This window comes from Schistocerca piceifrons, chromosome 1 (assembly GCF_021461385.2).
Source record: "Schistocerca piceifrons isolate TAMUIC-IGC-003096 chromosome 1, iqSchPice1.1, whole genome shotgun sequence".
NCBI lineage: Eukaryota > Metazoa > Arthropoda > Insecta > Orthoptera > Acrididae > Schistocerca > Schistocerca piceifrons.
Genome location: NC_060138.1, coordinates 1,102,518,226 through 1,102,543,339, shown reverse-complemented (window position 1 = coordinate 1,102,543,339; position 25,114 = coordinate 1,102,518,226).

Below are 25,114 nucleotides of genomic sequence, written 5' to 3'. Positions count from 1 at the left end.
ACATTAGGCCAGCGCGATTTTTGTTTTTAGACGTGTAGTATTAACAGGGACACTAAAGCACAAAGAATAACCACTACTCCAGCAGGGACTCAACAGCGCTGCTGCATGGCGGTAGCAGCACAGTCTAACAGAATCACGACACTCACTGCTGTCCAAACTGTTATTATCTGACAGTTGCAATGCGACTAGCGATCCTAGTGCAGAGAAATCCAGCCGGAAGATTGTTTTTAATTTTGTTTCGGTAGTTCAATTGTTACAGCGGTAGACCGTGGAATTTTGTAAGATGAAGTCCATAGATCGCTGGTTCGAGTCTAATCCGAAAGAACGTTTTATTTGATTTGTAAAACAACTCGACAGTCCTGTAAACCAAATCGCAATTACAAAACTTCACCAGACCGATCAGAAATACGAGGGTTGGAACTTAAATAGTTGCAACTATTTATTCACAGCCGATACAAATGAGATACATGGTTGCACCTGTTTCTGTCCTTCAAAGTAGTTACCAGCGTTGTGTAGAACCCGTTGCCAGCGATGTGCAAGGCGTAGTATACCGTTAGCAGAGCCTGTTCTGTTGACTGTGCGAATGGAGCGGTCTACTGCCTGTCGAATCTCTGCAACAGTTCTGAAGCGAATGCCACGAAGTGGTTCCTTCATCTTCGGAATCAAATCAGAGTCACAAGGACTTAAGTACGGGGAGTGTGTTGGATAGTACTGTACTTCCCAGTCCCATCGACCGAACAGAGCAGCCACAGCTTGCGCTGTATGCGCCCACACATTGTCGTGCAAAATAAGGGGCAGGTTGCGCAGAAAGTGTGGCCGCCTCTTTCGCAAAGCTGGTTGCACGTGATGCTCCAAAAACGAACTGTAAGACTATGCACTGACGGTCTGCCGTGGAGGAACGTAATGCGATAGGATAACACCATCACAGTCGTACACGAGAATCACCATAACTTTCGCCATACTGGGGCTCTGACGCAATTTCGACTTCCGCGGCGACCCATAATGACGTCATTCGTTAGACTGGCGTTTCAGTTTTGGCTCTTACGATGTGGACCATGTCTCATCCAATGTTACGATACGGCGTAAGAAACTCTCCTTCGCGCTCATAGCGCTTCAAGTGCGTATGAGCAGGGTCGTAACGCATTCATTTCTGCATTTCCGTCAAGTCATGCGGAACCCATCGTGATGCAATTTTTCGAATGCCCAGGCGTTCCTTCAGGATGCAAAGCACGGTCGTATGCGCTAATCAGGTTTCGTGGACGAGCTCACGAATCGTATGGCTTCGATCACTGTCCACTAACGCAGCAACTTCTTCAGAGACGCTAGGACGACCTGCCCGATGCATGCATGCCACAGCTTGCCGGCCTTCGTTGAAGGATTTTGCCGAACGTGCCACTGTTCTGTACGGCAATGCCGATTCTCCGCACGCCTCTTTAAGACCTTGATGACACTGTCGTGCTGTACGACCCCCGGCACATTCAATCTTGATCCAACTCCGTTGTTCCTGTTTGGAAAACGTAGTGACACCGTTGCGTTAGACCGGTCGCTCACAAGTGAATGTGTTTCCCTCCATTGTGCGTACGCCGGTGACGTGGGACGGCCGAGTCTATTTGCTCGGGTCACTTTCAAGAAGATATTTTCTAGTTAACGTGATCACTCATATTTTACTTTATTAGAAACCTTTTCATCTTCATACTGTCCATCTAGGGTCCTTATTGTTTAAGCTTTTGCAGTTTCCCCATACTACATAAAGATTAACTAAACCTGTTCCAGATGCGTAAGTTAGTTTACAGTCAGGAATATCATAGCACTTACGTTCGTGTCACCTGCGTGTTTTACACGCTTCGCGTCTCTCCGTTTAACCTCATCTCCTACACCTCGTTCTACTGTCGGCGTAAGGTGGTATCTTCACTACTAGCAATGCTTTCTGAGAAAGTGTATTAATTGCTTGTTCGAAAAATAAATGCTTTGATGTTCTGCTGTCCATTTCTCATACTAAGACTAATGTGAAGCTAAAATCGAAACAATTGCTACAGTCAGTTCTTGCTAACGCAATTTTCGTATTTTGTGTGTAACTTCCAAAAACATATGACTTTACCAGAAATCGAACATGCGACCACCTTATCTAAAGTCAGGAACGCTATCCGTTGCGCCACCGAACGCCTGCTGAATGTGTCGTCTCTGCTCAGTGTCCTCTACATAGGAAATCAGCACAAGTTTTGCCCAGGATAACTTTATTGTGCTTTACGTCGTAGCTCATGACTGATTGTCGACAATAAAGTTGTAATACACGGACCCATTTGCAAAACCTTGAGCGAGTTTAACGATGCTGCAGGGAACAGAAAAAGGATGTCCGTCGTTGCACATACCGCTGCTCTAAATGAGTGGAGCATAAACGCATCATCTTTCGCGAGGCTTCCTCTATCAGCGTTCCTAAAATTCCTTTTTATTATTACTTTAACGTAGTAACTGCGTTTTCCATTACCTAAGAGCTTAACTGTTCACAGAAAAAGTAGGTAAAAACTTCGTAACTTCGGGTAACGCTCCAGTAACATAGTATAGCTTCGTCTTACTCCTAGTCTGTGACGTCACCAGAGCATCAACCAGTAACAGAGCCTTTTAGATCACGTGACCACACCTTGATGGTAACTGATTTTTAAGCTTTAATTACATAACAGATATTTTGTGAAAATATTAACCGTAAATGCTACTTGAATGTTATAATCCATCAGAATAACAACAATCCGAACTACATACTACCGAAAACAGTGCTGCCAAGGCAGAGTTACTAAACACAGCCTTCCGAAATGCCTTCATCCGGCCGGGGTGGCCGAACAGTTCTAGGCGCTACAGTCTGGAACCGCGCGACAGCTACGGTCGCAGGTTCGAATCCTGCCTCGGGCATGGATGTGTGTGATGTCCTTAGGTTAGTTAGGTTTAAGTAGTTCTAAGTTCTAGGGAACTGATGACCTCAGAAGTTAAGTCCCATAGTGCTCAGAGCCATTTGAACCATTTGAAACGCCTTCACAAAAGAAGACGATGTAAATATTCCACAATTCGAATCGAGAACAGCTGCCTACATGAGTAGTGTATAAGTAAACATCATCTGAGTAGTGAAGCAACTTAAATCACTTAATAAAAGCAAGTCTTCTGGTCCAGATTGTATACCAATTAGGTTCTTTTCGGAGCATGCATAAGCTCCATACTTAAGAAACATATACAACCGTTCGCTGGACGAAAGATCCGTACCCAAAGACTGGAAAGTTGCACAGGTCACACCAGTATTCAAGAAAGGTAGGAGTAATCTACTAAATTACAGGCTCATATCATTAACGTCGATATGCAGCAGGATTTTAGAACATGTATTGTCTTCGAACATTATGAATTACCTCGAAGAAAACGGTCTATTGACACACAGTCGGCCGCGCGGGATTAGCCGAGCGGTCTGGGGCGCTGCAGTCATGGACTGTGTGGCTGGTCCCGGTGGAGGTTTGAGTCCTCCCTGGGGCATGGGTGTGTGTGTGTTCGTCCTTAGGATAATTTAGGTTAAGTAGTGTGTAAGCTTAGGGACTGATGACCTTAGCAGTTAAGTCCCATAAGATTTCACACACATTTTTTGACACACAGTCAACATGGGTTTAGAAAACATCGTTCCTGTGAAACACAACTAGCTCCTTATTCGCAAGAAGTGTTGAGTACTATTGACAAGGGATTTCAGATCGATGCCGTATTTCTGGATTTCCGGAAGGCTTTTGACACTGTATCACACAAGCGGCTCGTAGTGAAACTGCGTGCTTATGGAATATCGTCTCTGTTATGTGACTGGATTTGTGATTTCCTGTCAGAGAGTTTACAGTTCGTAGTAATTGACAGAAAGTCATCAGGTAAAAAAGAAGTGATTTCTGGCGTTCCCCAAGGTAGTGTTACAGGCCCTTTGCTGTTCCTTATCTATATAAACGATTTGGGAACAATCTGAGCAGCCGTCTTCGGTTGTTTGCAGATGACGCTGTCGTTTATCGACTAATGAAGTCATCAGAAGACCGAAACGAACTCCAAAACGATTTAGAAGAAATATCGGAATGGTGAGAAAAGTGGTAGTTGACACTAAATAACGAAAAGTGTACACGATAAATCAGTCTAATCTAAAAGCCGTAAATCGAACTAAATACCTAGGTATTACAATTACGAACAACTTAAACTGAAAGGAACACACAGAAAATGTTGTGGGGAAGGCTAACTAAAGGCTGCGTTTTATTGGCAGGACACTTCGAAAATGTAACAGATCTACTAAGGAGACTGCCTACATTATGCTTGACCGTGTTATTTTAAACTACTGCTGCGCGGTGTGGGATCCTTACCAGATAGGACTGACGGAGTACATCGAAAAAGTTCACAGAAAGGCAGCACGTTTCGTATATTCGCGAAATATGGGAGAGAGTCTCACAGAAATGATACAGGATTTGGGATGGACATCATTAAAAGAAAGGCGTTTTTCGTTGCGACGGAATCTTCTCACGAAATTCCGATCACCAACTTTCTCCTCGGAATGCGAAAATATTTTGTTGACACCTACCAACATAGAGAGGAACGATCACCACGATAAAATAAGGGAAATCAGACCTCGTACGGAAAGATACAGGTGTTCATTCTTTCCGCGCGCTATACGAGATTGGGATAATAGAGAATTGTGAAGGTGGTTCGATGAACACTCTGCCACGCACTTAAATGTGATTTACAGAGTATCCATGTAGATGTACATTTTTAATATAGGAAAATAGCGTATTGAGGATGGGGGACTGCTTAAAGCCAGTTGAGTTGCTCACGGTGGTCTTTAAATACGAAGTAAAGAAAGAGAGAGAGAGAGAACATTTTTTTCCATTAAAATGTTTCCTCAAGCAAAGTTACTGCCCTTCGAATATTCCTTCTTCCGTACAGTAGATTTTTTGCTCCAAATTTTTTTCTTGTGCAGAATCACAATGAAATTTCAGTTTTTGTTGTTGTGGTCTTCAGTCCTGAGACTGGTTTGATGCAGCTCTCCATGCTACCCTATCCTGTGCAAGCTTCTTCATCTCCCTGTACCCACTGCAGCCTACATCCTTCCGAATCTGCTTAGTGTATTCATCTCTTGGTCTCCCTCTATGATTTTTATCCTCCACGCTGCCCTCCAATACTAAATTAGTGATCCCTCGATGTCTCAGGACATGTCCTACCAACCGATCCCTTCTTCTAGTCAAGTTGTGCCACAAGCTCCTCTTCTGCCCAATTCTATTCAATACCTCCTTATTAGTTATGTGATCTACCCATCTAATCTGCAGCATTCTTCTGTAGCACCGCATTTCGAAAGCTTCTATCCTCTTCTTGTCTAAACTATTTATCGTCCAGGTTTCACTTCCATACATGGTTACACTCCATACAAATACTTTCAGAAACGACTTCCTGTCATTTACGAAATCAAAATATAGCTTTGTTTCTGTCAGTTGCCCCCTAAGCGTAACATGTAAAATTTATAAGGTGAAATACTCTGAATTTTATACCTAATTCTACTTGATTCTACGTATATTGAACGATCATGATACAGTTCATAAATACTTTGCTAACGGTCGGGAAGCCGGCGCAAATGCCTCGCTACAGCGCTCGACGAGATGATTCAAGGTCGTGTTTGTTTCCGTTTCGTACTCAGTAGCGGCTACTTTAGTCTTGAGGCAGGTAGAGGCAATGAGTTTAGTTTCGTCACAGTAAGTAAAGACTTAGAAAGTAACTTTTTCGTTTGCTTTTCAAAACTATTCGATGTTTTAATTTTTCCTCTTTTTCATTTTTCTCCTCATTTGCTCAACTTTTTCGCTGTCTGATTTGAAATTAATTTTTTCCGCCCTCTGCTGCCGCTAAAGTTTTGCCGCCCTTGGCGGCCGCTAGTCTGGCCTAATGATAGAAATGAACCTGACAGATGGGAAGGTGCGACAGCAGCGCAGAGTCGTGGGGGTAAGGTGATACTCTGTCGTTCCTTGCATTAAGCGCCCTCGAGCACAATCCAGTCGGCTGGCAGACACACAGTAAGAGGTGTGTGCCGGCGCCATCAGTAGCAAGGTAACGCGAGCACAGCGCAGCAGAGCTGTATTGTATAATCCAGCGGGCAGCCGCGAGCGCACGTAGCTCTACATGGGAAGCTAGAGCCGGCGGTCGCGAGACGTGGGTGGGATGGGGTGGAATGGGTAATTACCGCTCAGCCGCCCCTTTAATATTAATAATTATGCAAAATTCCTGGGTCGCTGGCCTGTTTTTGAGCCGCATTAGGCAAACATGAGTCGGGGCGCGAGCGCTGCTTCCATTAAGAATTTAAACCCCAACAGAGCTCCCCCTCCCTCGGCGGGCCATCACGCCCCATGCCATGCCGGGAAGCGCGGTTAGCATTGCTGCCCCTCTATCCTCTCAGACAGAGGCAGAAGGGTGGAAAGAGAGTGAGACAGACAGCTGCGGAAGACAAACACGCGTGTTTACCTCACACCCTGCTGTCGTCACTGATCTCAGTAGTATGGCGCAAATTTGGACGCAGAATGCTCCTCGGTTGGGTATCACTTCTATCTTGCAGTCAAAAGGGTAAATCGAAATGATTCCGCAGAGGTACAAGTCTGTCACTACTCACTGCGCCCTACAAAATGTACTAGCAGGAACAATTAACTTATATGGATATTGTGTTTGTTCTTTCTGTTATGTCCGAAAGAACAGACACCATTGAAGACCTGCAGCTATCTAGAACAAAATTAGAATTACATTAATACCTTCAGCTGCTAACGGGAGTTGACATATATAAACGGGGACCGGTGAAAATGTGTGCCCCGACCGGGACTCGAACCCGGTATCTCCTGCTTACATGGCAGGGGCTCTATCCATCTGAGCCACCGAGGGCAGAGAGGATAGCGCAACTGCAGGGACTATCTCGCGCACGCCTCCCGCGAGACCCACTTTCTCACCTTGTGTGTCCACACACCACATTCCTAATGCCCCACGCCAACATACTCATTACTCGTGGAAGACATTCTTACCAAGTTCCATAAGAGTTCGGGGAATGTGTGTGCATCCGCACAGAAGGAGGTCATGGCCCGTGTTGCCGGAACTATATACTTACATGGATATGGTGTGTGTTCTTTCGGACATGTCCGCGGCAGGGATGCGCGAGATAGTCCCTGCAGTCGCGCTATCCTCTCTACCCTCGGGGGTTACAAGGTTCATTTGTTCGTAGTTATTATCCCCAGGTATTTAGTTGAATTGACAGCCTTTAGCTTTGTGTGATTTATCGTGTAGCCGAAATTTAACCGGCTAATGTGCTCGATCTCACACTTTTCATTATTTGGGGCAAGTTGCCACTTTTCGCGAAGTACACATAGTTTGTCTAAATCTTTTGCAATTGTTTTCGATCTTCTGGTGACTTTATTAGACGGCAAATAACAGTATTACTGCAAAAAAATCTAAGAGGGCTGTTCAGACTGTCTCCTAAATCATTTACATAGATTTGGAACAGCAGAGGTCCTACGACACTTCCATGGGGATCGCCAGATATTACTTCTGCTTCACTCGATGACTGTCCATCAGTTACTAGGAACTGTGACCTTTTCGGCAGATTATCACAAATCTAGCCGCACAGCTAAGGCGACCCTCGACCGGCACGCAATTTGGTGAGAAGGCGCTAGTGAGGAACGGTATCAAAAGCCTTCTGGAAATCTAGAAACATGGAAATCAATTTGAGATCCATTGTCGATAGCACTCACTACTTCGTGTGAATAAAGGGGCTAGTTGGGTTCCGCAAGAACGATATTTTCTGAATCTGCGCTGTGTGCCAACAGGTCGTTTCCTCAGAGGTAATTCACGATTTTCGAACACAGTATATATTCCAAAATTCTATTGCAAAGCCATATCGATGATATGAGTCTGTAATGCAGCAGATCACTCCTTTTTCGTTCCTGAGTACTGGTGTGACCTGTGGAACTTTTCAGTCTTTAGGTACGGATCTTTCACCGAACGAACGGTTGTTACGACTGCTAAGTATGGAGCTATTATACCAGCATCCTCTGAAAGGAACCTAACTGATACAATCTATACCAGTAGACTTGCCTTTGAGTGATTTAACCTACATCGCGACACCGGGGATATCTACTTCTAATTTATTCATATTGGCAGTTGTCTTTGATTCGATTTCTGCAATATTTACTTTTTTTTAAGGAAGTTGGGAAACAGTGGTTAGTAATTCTGCTTTAGTGGCACTGCCATCAGTATCACCACCATTGTTATCGCGCAGAGCAGTTATTGATTGCATCTTGTCGCTGGTGTACTTTAGATACGACCAGAATCTCTCTGGGTTTTCTACCAGATTTCGAGAGAGTTTCGTTGTGTAAACTATTTCAAGCATCTCGCATTGAAATCTGCGATAAAATTTGGGCCTGCGTAAAACTTCGTCAATCTTGGGGATTTTGCGTGGTTTCGAAACTCCGCATGCTTCTGCAACAGTGTTGTGACATGTTTTGTGTGCCATTAGGGATCAGTTCCGCTCATATTAACGTATTTGGTATAAATCTCTCAGCTGCTAAATTGTTAGCTTGGAAGGAATAAGACTATCTTAGGAAGGCGTCTAGCGAATTTTCTCTGCCTTTTTTTTTTTTTAAACAGATGTACTTTGCGCTTATTTTTTTTGTAGTTGCCGATGTTACGGTATTCAGTCTCGCTACAACTACCTTGGGATCATTAATCCCTGTATCGGTGATGGTACTGCCTTTTTGTTCGGGATTGATTGTTGCTAGCAGATCAAGTATGTTTTCGCGACCATTTATACTTCGAGTGGGCTCCTGAACCAGCAACTCAAAATAATTTTTGGAGAAAGCATTTAGTAAAATTTCTGACGATGTTTTATACCTACCACTTGCTTGGATCATGTATTCTCGCCAACATGTAGAGGGTAGATTGAAGCCACCACAACCATAATCATGTGAGGTGGGGTACTAGTTGAAATGATAGTGAAGTTTTCTTTTGTACCTCTCAGCAACTGCATTATCCGAGTCAACGGATAGGTAAAAGGAACCAACCACTATCTTATTCCACTTGTCAAGTATAATGTCTACCCGTACTAAATCATAGGAACTATCTATTTCAATTTCGCTACAAGACGAACTACTAACAGCAATAATCGCGCCGCCTCCAACTGTAATCTGTTCTTTATTCCCACCGGATTTAGGCATCTTTTAGTATGTACAGGGTGATTCATACTAACGTTTGAAAACCTCTGAAGTGACGTAGGTGCCGCTGAGACAAGTAATTTAGTATAAGACACGTGTGATCGTAAATGCTGGCAAATACCCCAAAGGTAGATGATAAACGTTGAACATGTGACGTCACCAGATGACTCACTTCACCGCACGTGCAGCTGTTGTGGCTGTCTGTCTGTCGCACCTGATCATCCCAACCGAAGTCAATTATTCACGTCGATATGGCTCCGAACCTAATCACTGCGAGAGACAACTGTGTGTTTACATGTAAGAATTAATTAACCAATTAATTAATTAATTTACGAGTCTGACGGTCTCCGTGAAGTACAGCACAACAAAAAGTTATCGTATTGCGTCACAAGTGAATGCGTACAAGCTTCCAAATTGCGGCATTACCAGTAAATGATATACGTTTTCTTTGCTACATAACGTCTGTAAACAAAAAAAGAACACACAATAAGAACAACTTTCGCTCGATTACAGTGAGGACAATTTTGTACATTCTGCGTTTACAACAAATAAGTGTTCGAAATTAAAACCGTTTGCTTGAATGCAAGTATTGCATCGCTCTGTCATCCTTTCATGCACAGGCTCGAAAAAATTCTCCGCATTTTTTGATGTGACGTTTCAAGTTCAGCATTTCACATCCACTTTTGGGGTATTTTCCGACGTTTGCGGCCCCATGTGTGTTATATTAAATTATTTGTCTAAGGGTCATCTACGTCGCTTCGGGGCTTTTTAAACGTTGGTAAGAATCACCTTCTAGGACTATTTTAGCTTCATTGCTTTCTATATTAGCGCTTGGGAACATTGGATCTTTCCAACAGAGATAAGAGATTTTACTACTATAATAACTATGGTTCCAAGGTCTGCCCTCTTCGTTTGTTTGACATGTACCCTTTGAAACTGAAGCCCTTTATGTTCTTTGCCAAGACCCTCAAACCTAATTGGATTAGCGGAATGAAAAGAACATCGGGGTTTAACGCCCTTTGACGAAGAGCTCGTTGGAGATGAAGCATTAACGGGAGACACACAAAAGATTCAAAGAAGAGCTGCACGATACGTTTCGCAAGTGAATATCCATGAAATTTAATGAATTCCGGTGGGAAACGTTAAGAGATAGACAACGTGCGTCGCGGGAAACTTTACTAGCAAAATTCCCGGAGCCCACGTCCTAAAGTCAAGGAACATAGTACAGGACGGGCAAAATCAAACAGGCCCAGAAGATATTTCATACACCTTAAGACAGGCAACCCAACTCGGCCCCAGTCGCAGATGATGGAATCTGGGTTGCCTTTCTTAAGGTGCATGAAATATTTTCTGGGCCAGTTTGATTTTGCCCACCCTCTACTTACGTCTTCAGCATACATCTCACATATTGACGTACGCGCTTAAATTACAGAATTTGGGACTCTTACAGGAGGACACCAACTACCTCCCTTCCTGCGTCCATCTGCGATGGGAAACGAGACGTACTTAGTACCAACCACAACACGACGCATTGTGGCTTCGGGAGTACAGATGTAGCCTAGATGTAAATGTACGAACAGGATTCTTCTAGTCTCTCGTTTCCTACGCAGACTAAGTACAGTACAACAAAGTTCAGTAGATCATGATCAGCTGCATGTTCAGTCTTAGCAAATCTACATCTCCAGAATGAATTTTCATGCAGGGTAATTCTGGTAATCTGTATCTTGGAGTGCGAGAAGAATGACTGTTTAAATGCCTCTACGCGCTGTTTTTATTCTAACATTGTCGACGTCGTCCTCTAACGCCACACACTACCACCCATTAAAATTGCTACACCAAGAAGAAATGCAGATGATAAACGGGTATTCATTGGTCAAATATATTATATTAGAACTGACATGTGATTACATTTTCATGCAATTTGGGTGCACAGATCCTGAGAAATCAGTACCCAGAACAACCACCTCTGGCCGTAATAACGGCCTTGATACGACTGGGTATTGAGTGTAACAGAGCTTGGATCGCGTGTACAGGTACAGCTGCCCATGCAGCTTCAACACGATACCACAGTTCATCAAGAGTAGTGACTGGCGTATTGTGACGAGCCAGTTGTTCGGCCACCATTGACCAGAGATTTTCAGTTGGTGAGAGATCGGGAGAATGTGCTGGCCAGGGCAGCTGTCGACCATTTTCTGTATCCGTAAAGGTCCGTACAGGACCTGCAACATGCGGTCGTGCATTATCCTGGTGAAATGTAGGGTTTCGCAAGGATCGAATGAAGGGTAGAGCCACGGGTCGTAACACATCTGAAATGTAACGTCCACTGTTCAAAGTGCCCTCAATGCGAACAAGAGGTGACCGAGTCATGCAACCAATGGCACCCCATACCATCATGCTGGGTGATACGCCAATATGGCGATGATGAATACACGCTTCCAGTGTGCGTTCACCGCGATGTCGCCAAACACGGATGCGACCCTCATGATGCTGTAAACAGAACCTGGATTCATCCGAAAAAAATGACGTTTTGCCATTCGTGCACCCAGGTTCGTCGTTGAGTACACCATCGCAGGCGCTCCTGTCTGTGATGCAGCGTCAAGGGTAACCACAGCCATTGTCTCCGAATTGATAGTCCATGCTGCTGCAAACGTTGTCGAACTGTTCGTGCAGATGGTTGTCGTCTTGCAAGCGTCCCCGTCTGTTGACTCAGGGATCGAGACGTGGCTGCATGATCCGTTACAGTCGTGCGGATAAGATGCCTGTCATCTCGACTGCTAGTGATACGAGGCCGTTGGGATCCAGCACGGCGTTCCGCATTACCCTCCTGAACCCACCGATTCCATATTCTGCTAACAGTCATTGGATCCCGTCCAACTCGAGCAGCAATGTCGCGATACGATAAACCGCAATCTTGATAGGCTACAATCCGACCTTTATCAAATTCGGAAAAGTGATGGTACGCATTTCTCCTCCTTACACAAGGTATCACAACAACGTTTCACCAGGCAACGCCGGTCAACTGCTGTTTGTGTATGAGAAATCGGTTGGCAACTATCCTTGGTCAGTACGTTGTAGTAGGTGTCGCCACCGGCGCCAACCTTGTGTGAATGCTCTGAAAAGCTAATCATTTGCGTATCACAGCATCTTCTTCCTGTCGGTTAAATTTCGCGTCTGTAGCACGTCATCTTCGTGGTGTAGCAATTTTAATGGCCAGTAGTGTATATGCTGGCGACATATTAGGCGCCTGAAATCGTTGGAGGTTGTAAGTACTGTCCCAGGCGAGGGCGTGTGACTTGGCTGAGGCCGGTAGCAGGAAGCCGCAGCGAGGCCAGCGCGACCGCCTTGACAAGCGAGTTAGGAGAAAGGAAGCTCGGTTTAGCGGAGTACAATGGGGTGCGGAGGGAACTGCTGGCTCTGGTGCCACCACGTGGATGACGGAGATGGCCGCCAAAGATGGTTGCCACCCGAGACAATATGGCTACACTGAAATATTTCGAAATTCGAAAGTAATTCTACGTTTCACTGCAGCGTAAATACAAACATATAGACGTACTCACAGCACTGAGGTGCATCTATTGAGATATTAATATTACAAATATCACAAGAACTAAAGAAGTTAGATAGTCACAGTAACTGAATATTCTTGCAATTTTCCCCCGCCCCCTCCGACTTAATTTGTGTGATGCGGCCCGCAACGAATTCCGTTCCTGCGCCAAAATTTCATCAAAGAGTAGTAGTAGTAGTAGTAGTAGTAGTAGTAGTAACTTTATTCATCCGTAGATCTCTCTTTACAAGGATATAGGACATATCAAAGTACTTACAAATTTAGATCAATTTAAAATAAGCTAATTCGTACAAAGATATATTTACAGACTTCTAGTTAGAGACCATCATTAGATTTACCCCTGGTATACAATACTTTTTTTACGAATAACTTATTACATAATTTAATGCCACATTGTTCACTCACATCTCACTATCAGTCACTGCACACACTATACATACATTGTTTCATGTCACTTCACTCACCACACATGCACACTGGTCATCTCTGGGCCATTTTCTGTACCACAACTTCCTATTTGCTATCCTGAAAAACTGAGTCAGCATCCCTCCATAATGAGTGATTTGTTGAGCTCAGAAAGAGGAAGAGGTGTTAGTATTGTGCTATGCATAGCTTGGGGGTAAGTATTTCTAGAAAGGAAAAACGAAGGGAAAAAAAACGAAGTGAAGGTGTTATGTGGAATGTTGGATATTTTATAACCATTATTATTATTATTATTATTATTATTATTATTATTATTATTATTATTATTATTATTATTATTATTATTATTATTATTTGTATAACTTTTTTATCAAACCCCTACTCTGTTTTACCTAAATAATCCTTCAATGTATAAAATGTATTGCGTAACAGGTACTTTTTAGCTGCCTTTTAAAATAAGTGTATTTTGGCAATTTCTTTAATCTCTTTTGGTAATTTATTGTACAGTTTTATTCCTTGGTAGAAAATACTGTTTTGAGTTTTATGTTAATTTTTTCTTGGTAAATGCAAGTTTAGTCTGTCTCTCGTTGCATGGTCATGGACAGAGCTGTTTGTGCAGTAATTACCAATGTTATTTTTGATGTGTACAACTGACTTAAATGTATTCACATGCAGCAGTTAAAATGCCCAGTGTTCTGAACAGATCTTTACAATGAGCTCGACTAGTATTTTTGGTTATTATTCTTATGGCTCTTTTCTGGAGTTTGAAAATTGTGTTCATATTTTGTGCATTTGTTCCCCAAAAAAGAATTCCATAGCTAAGAATTGAGTGTACATATGAATAATATGTAACTAAAAGACACTGCATGTTACGCACTGATGACAGGATTCTAAGGGCATAACATGCTGATGACATTCTGTTTGCAAGTACCTTTGTGTGTTCACACCACTTCAACTGTGAATCAATATTCATTCCCTGAAATTTTGCATCTGTCACACAGTCTATAGAGGTGCCAACTACATTTAATGTAACATTGTCATTTTTACTCTTCAAACTGAAATTTATGGCATTAGTTCTCTTTATATTCAATGTCACTTTATTACTTATTGACCAATCATAAACTTCCTTGAGTGTTTCAGTTGATTTCTCGGCAAGGAATTCTCTTGTTTTCTCAGTGAATATAATATTGCTGTCATCAGTGAAGAGGATTTTTTCACCGCGAGTAACACTACTGGGATAGTCATTGATGTATATCAGGAACAGTACTGGTCCTAATATGCTACCTTACGGAACCCCACCAGCACCAATACCTTATGTCTTTCAATTATTTGCTGGATATATTCCAATCTCTGTTCGCTATAGCTTTTGCCCCTTTACAGCTCCCTGTAGTACCATGAATGTTATTGCCCAACGTCTTAACAAATCTATCATCCTGTCCCTTCTTGTCAGTGTTTCCCATGAGTTCCTTTCTTCACCAATTCTGCGGAAAACCACCTGATTCCTTATAAGTCAACTTAATTTCCAACATTCCTCTGTAGCACCACATCTCAAAGGTTTCGATTCTCTTCTGCTCAGGTTTTCCCACAGTACGTTTATCACTAACATACAATACCGTGCTCCAAAACTTTCTCCTAAGTTTCTTTCTCAAATAAAAGCCTATGTTTGATACCCGGCAGGCTTCTCTTTGCCAAGAATGTCACCTTTGTCTGTGATATAAGAAAATGAAGCGCCTACATTCGTCCTTATGATGATCTTTATTGTGCAACTACCAGTTTCGGCGCTTCAATGCGCGACCTTCAGGCCTTAGTCGATGCTGAATGGGTTATCATCAGTGGCCAACGTAACTGGTTTACGCAGACTATCTGTAACTGTGATGTCGTTTCTCCAACCACCAACTGGCAACTCAGTTTATTTTCTTACAATAGTGAAAGGCCTTGGTCCCCCAGACCTCCAGTCAAAAGGATGGACATTCAAAAATTTCTCTCTGTTAGCTGCTTTTGATGTCCTCCTGGATTCGCCTGCCATGGGTTATTTTGCTTACATGGTAGTAGAATTCCTTAACTTCGTCTGTTTCACGATGACTAATTTTCATGTTAAGTTTCTTGCTATTCTCATTTCTGTTACTTAAGAAAATTAAGAACTGCTGAACGCTTCATGCAATCTTAACGAAAAAGGTAGTGCGAAATAGCTTAGGGATCTAGCTATCATCCCTGAAAGTCGCACACTTCATTTATTAAATTATTTCGTTTTATTTAGTTATTTCTTTTCAATTATGTACATGTGTCAGACCATGATATTCTCCAGTTACACTGCAAATCAACGAAGAATAGCATTCCCTTTATTTCTCTCTATTTAACCATGTGACATGTCAAGGTGGTTATACGATTTCTAAACTGTTTAATTAAAAGTAAATTTGGCCAGTATTAGTAAACACTTGTCATTTAAAAGTGACACATTGTTTGCAATATTTGATACCGTCTCTAGATAGTGCGCAAAAATGATGTATAAATTGAACAACTTTTTTGTTTTAAAGATTTTAACAACTATTTTTTCTCATTCATCGTAAGCTAGCATCTGATTAATTACACCTACACTATTATATACATACAATGTGTCTGCTATCGAAGGAAAGGAATTTTTATTCAAGCCATATGTCGAATTTGTAACTAATTTTTTTTGGAATGTTGGTTAATTTTCTATATTTTTTAAGTACGTTATACATTCTGATGGGTATAAAAGAGGTCTTAAAATTGCAAGCGAGCAGCGCCTTCTCGTCTTTCTTGTGTCCGATTGTCAGCCTTTACGGATCAGTCCTGAGGTAAAACGTTGATGAGCTGATTGTGCTGTTTCAGACTTGTAAAAGTGATAGATGTTGTGTGGCAAGCTCCAGTGCGAATACTTTAACATTCGTTGGTAACTTTAAAATTTCCGAGTCAAGTGAGGCAAGCTTTGAAAATGTGGAACTTCCACATCTTGTTAGCAATAGGTTATATGCGATACTGTTGCTCTGGAATTCATATTGAACTCAGTACGAGAATAAACTCGAGAATTCTCACGTATTAATGTGTTGATTGCTAAGTAGACAGAGTATGAGTTGGCGAACGAGTTGCGTTTAGTTAATGGGATGTGGGACTCTGTTTTTTCGCGTACCACTGATGTTGAGATATCATGTGGGGATTCTGCCACCATTCTAATGACACACAGGTTAATTGCATTTGAGAATTATTTTATTTCATGTTTAAATGATTTATTGTAGGGCCGCCATTTTTACCATTTCTACAGTGTGTTCAGAAATTCCCGTAATACACGCCTAGGATTCGAAAAGGGGAGTGAGTAAATAATATTCTGAACTGTAACGCATGTCCGGAAACGTACCGTTTCCATGCTACGAACATTTGAAAACATGTTGGTAACGTGACCACTTTCACATGCTGTGCAACTGCACTCAATAACAACCACAGAAACGAAGAGGAAACTTTATCAGGTTTCAGAAACAATCTTCCAATCGGGATGTGCCGCGTCTCCTTGGAACAGCACATTCACGCCTGCTGACGACGAAGGCACCCCTTTCTCGAAGTTGTGACGTAATTGTGGCGAAAAGCGTATGCGATGGACTCGGACTTGGTGTGGTAACGATCTTGATAAAGGCGACGAGCAACTCTTCCATAACCCTGAGTTGGCCGTACAGAAGGATCATGTCGGTGTATTCTGCAAACGTACACTCAACCACTGGAGTTTATGGCGATTTTACAACCCCTTCCTGCTTACTAGACGTCGACAGTGTCACTATAGATTATACTTATCGTGTTTCTTGCTTAATTTCACCTCAAAGATAGCAACGTTCCATTATGATTGTCGCTAGCGTCTCATTTCCCCGTGTAGAGGTCCACGGCCGTTGGACAGGAACTGTTTTGGCAACTGTGACCAAAGAGCTACAGAATACAGATAACCTGTGGGACGCCCTTTAGCACTCCTTGCGGTGCCACGCCATACTATTATCCGCCCTGTTCCATGTGGTCATCCTGCAGTTCTGAAAGCGAGACAGTTGGTGTTTGGTTTAGTACCTACAGAATTGCTAAATTTGTTTTCGGAATCGTGTCTGCCTTATGCCCCGCGCCTAAGTTCAAGTACATATCTCTAAAAACGATTGAAGATTTGTGTACATATTTTCACATATACTGTGTAACTCGGCTGCTATCTGCTATTTGTGCACATTGCCGTATGTGCTTACAGCTGTAATAAAGCTTGTTTCATCCAAGTTCTCGTTGCCATATACCATAACGCGTACGATACTTCCAGAATTTTGTGACAACAGAGACTGTTGACAAGTGATTGCAGTCTACTTTGTAATATTTCTCAAACGTCGGGAGCATAAGATGGTAAGATTTTGTTGGTTGACTACATTGTTGCTGGATGGAAAGTATGATGAATTAAGCCCGCCCGGCTAGCCGTGCGAACTAATGCGCTGCTTCCCGAGCGGGAAGGCGTGCCGGTCCCCGGCACGAATCCACCCGACGGATTAGTGTCGAGGACTGGTGTGCCGGCCAGCCCGTGGATGGTTTTTAAGGCTGTTTTCCATCTGCTGAATGCGGGCTGGTTCCCCTTATTCCGTGTCACTTACACTACGTCGGCGTTTGCTGCGCAAACACTGTCTCCAAGTACGCGTACACCATGATTACTCAACCACGCAATCATTGGGGTTATACTCTTCTGGAATGAGACGCACAATAAACCTAGGTTCGGTGTGGGGTGTCGATGAGGTGATGGACTGCTGTAGCCAGTTGTGAAGTTGTGTACCACTGAGGGCTACGGCGGGGACGAAGCATCTCCGTCGTTTCTAGGTCCCCAGTTCTGTACATACGTGATTTATTAACTGACAGTTGCAATTGGCATTACACCAATAACTGTTTTTGCTGCCTTCTGTTAAACTTTGAATGAAGTGTACTTTCACAGTAGAAAATATGGATTACCAACAAAGGTCTGTGCTCGTAATTACCAGTTTTCAATTATAGCTTCCAATCATAGTAGTAGTCCTTCATACGTAAAGTAAAAAGCGCGAAGTGTAAATTATGATACAATCTTTGTATCCTTGCGTACATGGGTAGTCATTTTGCAAAATTTCGATCTATATAATGTGCGGATGATAAAGTGATTCAGGAGACAGACCATTTAGCTAGGCACTGTCGAAAGTATTACTTTCATAAGCTTATGATCAGCCAACAACTTCTTTGCATATTGACTGACTGGGTGGATTATGTTGTATTGTACCTGATCTATGAGTAAGAGTTTCCATACTTGACTCATGTAGCGCACAGTTTATTTCACTTATTTCCGATTCAAATCCACATTTAATCACATACTACAGACAATTGAAATAAAGCGAACTTTCTAGAACGTTCCTCCGTGAACTTTCTTTTATCCGCAACTTGTTGATCACACTTACTTACTACTGATATAGGAATTTTTCTGTACCGCATGAGGCCTGTATAGACTGTTCCAACTTATCTTTACAGCTTCGATCACGAATATTTTGGAAATGGGGATAGACAGAGAGGTGCGGATTGTGGCATAATATTTGTACGCATCTAAATTGCTTTTTTAGGTTATTTATTAACAAAATATGCCGTCCCCAGCAGATCTGACATGCAGGTCCAGCGGAGCTTCTAGAGATGTTACAGAAGCAGACCACCATCACACCCTACCATCAGAAAGCCGTACATGGGGTTCAAACAATCCGTAAATGTCATGAAGTGAGCGAGTCCCGGACGTTCGAACACGAGTGACGCAAATTAGATTTTTTCACTGGGGCTTTGCTAAGGATGCTGTCAACTACCCCGGTGCGGGACCTGCAGGAGCTTCGAGTTCACTCATCAGAGCAGCGATTGCTCATGTTAATGAGCACATGCTAAGCAGGATATGGAAGGAACAGGAATATCGCTTGCTAAGTATGGCGAACAAACTGATCCCTGTTAAGCAGCTACTAAAACGACGTTTGTGCGTATGTGTGTGTGTGTGTGTGTGTGTGTGTGTGTGTGTGTGTGTGCGCGCGCGCTCATTTAGGAACACTTTCTCTTATGTAAAGGAAATGGTATAGTAAACTACACGAACACGAATGCTGATCCTGAAATGGATTATCCAGACAATGTCTTCTCATTGTGTCACGGAATCTATCATCTAGGGCTATAATATATATATGTATCTCCTGCAATTTCCGTTGTGCAATCGGTAGCTAGAGTCGGTACAGACAAATTAATGACTTTCATGGGACGCCCAGTGCGAACGGAAAGCGTAGGTTTGTTTCCCCGCACGAAGAAAATTATTCTTCTAGCGGAATTTTTCGTGCCAGTTCGACAGTGCAGTCAAAATTAGTCTAATGCGATATCTGTTTTATCGATATGTTTTAACAGGGTCAGTAAAACACGAAAAATAATCAGTACTCCAGCAGTAATTGAGAAGCGTTGCTGCATATTGGTAGCAGTGAGCGTGGGTCAGGGTGTGGCTTTCGCTGCTGGAGTACTGATTATTCTTTATTTTTCATTTGCTACCGCTCTGTCGAACGGACACGCAAAATTCCCCTGCAAAAATCTTTTTTGCAACGAGAAACAAACTGACGCTTTCTATCGAAGGTGGGCGTCCTATGCGAGACGAGATGAGCAGCATTTGTTTGGGCTGACGCCTGGTACAGAACGCAATAAATAAATATCTGCCGAAATACAGAGAAAATGCGCTAGAAGACTCTTAGGAGGGACATCCTGTGTATTCAAGCGTTCGTCCGCTACAATGCCCGGCTTAACCTGCAGGACACGTCAGATGGTATAAATTATGGAAAGGGGCCAAAATAACGGCTGTCAGTTACACTCGAACATACAACTTTATTATTTGTTTAAACATTACAAGATGTAAGTAGGCTGTTTAGGTTTTTTCATTGGTAACGCCACCTCTGTATGAAAATCACTGGCTGTGCTGTGGGCAGTCTGTGTCTGCTTTGCATTGTTGTAATACTCGCCATTGTAGTGTTGGGCAGCGGCAGCTGGCTGTGAACAGCGCGTAGCGTTGCGCAGTTGGAGGTGAGCCGCCAGCAGTGGTGAATGTGGGGAGAGAGATAGCGGAGATTTGTAATTTGTCATGAACTGATATATATATTATGACTTGTGATGATATTAAGGTAAATACATTGTTTGTTCTCTATTAATATCTTTCATTTGCTAACTATCCCTATCAGTAGTTAGTGCCTTCCATAGTTTGAATCTTTTATTTAGCTGGCAGTAGTGGCGCTCGCTGTATTGCAGTAGCTTGAGCAGCGAAGATTTTTGTGAGGTAAGTGATTTGTGAGAGGTATAGTTTAATGTTAGTCAGGGCCATTCTTTTGCAGGGATCTTTGATAGTCAGATTGCGTTGCGCTAAAAATATTGTGTGTCAGTTTAAGCACAGTCATGCATAAATAGTAAAAAAGGGGACGTTTCATATGTCGACCCTTAGCCTAGGATACCTCACTGGAATCTTCTGATTTTTTTCTTGTAGTTTGTGTAATTAGTGTAGATTTTGTTTATCGCTAGCGCGTAATTATAGAGAGAATTTCCTTTGTAGTTGCAGTCTTTCATTGTGGTACAGTAAAACAGTTGTAGCATGCATGCAGTTTTACACCAAGTATTTCTCAGCAGCGCGTGCAATTAACTAGATATTTTTTCAGTGTTATGTTAATGTGTTCTCTTATTTTTGCTCTTCAAATTGTGCTTTTCTGTGTTGTCGTGTGAAATATTGTGACAATAATGGCGTGTGAAAAACGTAATACTAGGCTCCAAAGTAAACTGAGAAATGACAGTGAAGATGAAAGCAGTGTGTTAGCGCCGCAGAGTAATGAATTAACAGACATTCAAAGTAGTAATTTGGTAACTGTGCATAGGGAAATGGAGCGGGCGGCAAACAATGGCGTGGACAGTGAAACAATTAGTGAAGAGGGACGCATTATCGAACGATCGGTCGGCAACAGCTCGCCTCAGGAATCCGAAATGACAGGAAACAATCTCGCAAATACTGTAGATTCAGGTTTTGGTTCCTCACCGTTTTCTCAAATAAGTCAAGACACATTTTCTGCTTGTCAAAATGTGAATGTTGCCGGTGCAAATTCACTGCCGAAAAGCACTGAGGAACATGTTCCAGACACCAGTGCATTGTTATTACAATTAATACAGCAAATGGGACAAACACAGCAAAAGCTTCAAAAGTTAAACACAATGGAACAAAATCTTCGAAAGTTAGACACAGTGGAACAAAATCTCAAAAAGTTAGACACAGTGGAACAAAATCTCAAAAAGTTAGACACAGTGGAACAAAATCTCAAAAAGTTAGACACAGTGGAACAAAATCTTAAAAAGTTAGACACAGTGGAACAAAATCTTAAAAAGTTAGACTCATTGGAACAAACTCTTGAACAAACACGTGAAGACTTAACTACTGAGTTACATAACATTGAATCGAAATGTCAAAAAGTCTGTAATGACGTAAAAACACAAATTTGTGAGCATTTTCAACCTATTTTTTCGCGGCATGAAAATGCATTACAGAATCACGAAGCAGCCATAAAAGAACTGCAAATTATTGTTCATGAAAATCATGAGACCTTGCAAGCTAAATTTGACTCAGTTGCATCTACCGATTCGGTTACGCAACTTGCAAAAACTCAGGATAACTTAAAGGACACAGTAGATTCGATTTCAACACAAATGGACACTCTGAAACTTGGTTCAGAAAAACACACTGAGGAAATGTGTTCATTATCAGAGAAAGTAGTTCAACTTTCGGATCAGCTAAATAATTTATCTACGAAGGTAGATGATAATCTGAATGACGCAAAACCGGTAGTCTTTAATGACACAGAACAGAGCGAACAAATTAGGAAACTGAAACAAAATCTGAATCAAATTGATACGCAACACCAAAGAGAAATCCGGGAAGTACAAGATCAGCTGACACAGGTAATACAAGAATTACGTATTTCAGAAGACACTCGCGCTCCAACACGGGAAGAGGAACTTAGAAATACGCAAAAGGCACAAAATAATAACACAGGGCATTTCGGTAATTATGAAAGAAATTGGCAAGGTACACCGAATTTTGAGATGGAACCGCCGACACGACGTAACTATGACCGAGATGCTACTCGCAGACACGATGATTTTGACTATAAGCTGTTCATTACTACACGTAAATTCAAAACGTTTAAGAATTCTGCCAACGACATTCATCCACAAGCGTGGCTCCATCAATTCTCTCATTGTTTCCCTCCCAACTGGTCATTGGAGCACAGGTTAGAATTTATGTGTGGCTACTTAGAGAATGAACCAGGTGTAAGAATGCGATCGGTCATTCACGATTGTCACAGTGAAGGAGATTTTTATCATGCCTTCCTCTCAGCGTATTGGTCTCAAGCTACACAAGACCGTGTAAAACATAGCATCATGATGATGAAACACTTTGAACAATCTGAATTTTCCAGTCTTGTCAAATATTTTGAAGACATGTTGCATAAGAATCAATATCTATCAAACCCATACAGCCCCTCAGAACTCATCCGTATTTGCTTACTCAAATTGCCTGAACATTTACGACATATTATTTTAGCAGGACGCTGCAAAGATGACATTGAAGCATTTCAGGGTCTGTTACAAGAACTGGAAATTGACACTGACAATCGGGGAACGCGGAAACAGGAGCACAACAATTACAGGTCACATCTGTCACAATTCCACGATGAAAGAAATAATAACTGGACACGACAAGGCTATTCTCACAACACATATCGTGACCAAAACAGACACCACCCGTATGACAACCGTTGGCAGAGTAGTAATAATTACAGGGAAAGATCACCTCTCCGCAGTAATGACTATCACAGAGACAATCAGAGAAACAGACAATATGGGAACCAAAATAATTATTATCAAGGGAGACAGAATAACTTCAGACGCAACAGTTCAGCGCGCAGTTACGATTCAGGGAGAAATTCTCCACGACTTAACCGACAAGAAAGAAACTACAGAAACTACCGACAAAACGACAGACCTGAATTGCATCAGAACTGGCGAGATTTAAACAGAGCAGGGCCCTCTCGAGGAGGTGAATTTGTAGAAGTTAGGTCTCCTAATCCCAATAACGACGCGCGCCAACAAAGAGGCAGACAATGACTCGCGCCGCAGGCAGCCACCTGCGCCGGCTGGCTCAGGAAAAAATAACATAGACGCTAACATTAAGAAAAATTCCAGTATTCTTTAACGACGTATACCGCATGATAATTGCGTTGAAGTTGAAACGCTGCGCACTAGAAAGAGTAAAGGTTTACACCACATTTCACATGTAAAACCGTTTATTGAAAGATAATCTGCTTTTTAACTTTGTCTTTGCCATATAACTTTTCACTTTACATTACTAGTATGCTGTGTTAGACTTAAGAAACTGCTAACATACAACAATGTTTGAAGTTAAATATCCAGTCTAGAACCTAGGGAACATTTTTAAACAGAAATTACGAATGCATTGTTATAGTGAACAGACGACACAGTGTTGTATTTGTACATTCTTGCTTGTTAGTTGCACGATTACGTAACGACTATCAGGCTTACATACTTAGAACATTTACCAGTACTGCTAATGAGATTTTAATGCAACATTTTGGTTACCTGAAAATACATTCTGTATTTAAAGTACTTTCTGTGAGATACCAGATGACACAGTGGTTAGTTTATGGGACAGCTACACGATTTATATGACGACGTTACTAATGTGTGACAATTTACATTGTTGCTTTTGCGGAGTATCTGTTTTATATCTGCACAGTTTTTCTGTATTATTCTGGAAAGTAAAACATGTTTTAATAGTAACTTTTGTGGTATAGCTACAATGAGACAGCCTTTTCCGTAGCACAACAATACGTTACAGCACAGTAATTTCTTCATCACAACAATAAGCATAATAACTACGATATCTATACGCAAAGCATTTCACTTTTGTTTATCATGAGGTAAGTACATTGACTTCTGCAGAACTTAGCTTTCGGTGGACGATAACTACGACACTTCCACAGAGATTATGTTGCAACAAGACGCACATTTAGCGCTACAGGACACGTATTTGAGTGATCAATTTTGTACTAAAAACATTTATTTTCAAAGATATTTGAAACACAATGATACAAAGTTTTTCCGTGATACATTTCATTCCATTGCAATAATCTGTAGCACCTGAAGGTATAATTACATTAATCCTCAGGGGGGTACATGCTTACTTTGTGTACCATGTGTGTGGCAACCACAAGGAACCCTAGCTAATATGGTATTTGCTTATACAACTTTACACATCGGTACCATATTTCTCTAACACACAATTTACACAGCTATCTGATCATTTAACTGAGAGAGACAAACATTTATTTTTACTACATCAGTGACACATGTTTACGTAATTACACCGTTGGATAACTTCACACTTACGAAATTGTATTTTGTCTGTACTGTGTGAACTCTTCATATTTTTTTGGAACCATTGTGATACTATGAGAGCTTTGAATGATGTATTTGGTAAAGGGATTATGATTTTTAAAGTACGTTTGAGGCAGATGACACTTTTGACATGAGCAGAGAATTTTTTTAATTATTGGAGGAAGCTACGACGATTTTGAGATTTGACCGAGGTGTTATGATGTTATTTTTACGACGACGATGTGTATTATGCTGCTGAGGTATGTTTACGATTAATAGGCTGAGGCTATATGAGTTATTTGATTATGCTTCATATTTATAATGACGAAATATTGACGAGTGTCGATGGATACGTATATGTGTAATAAGGTAAGGAGTAATGAATAGTGGGTAGGGACTCTTGACTTGTGAAAAAGGATGTTGGAAACCA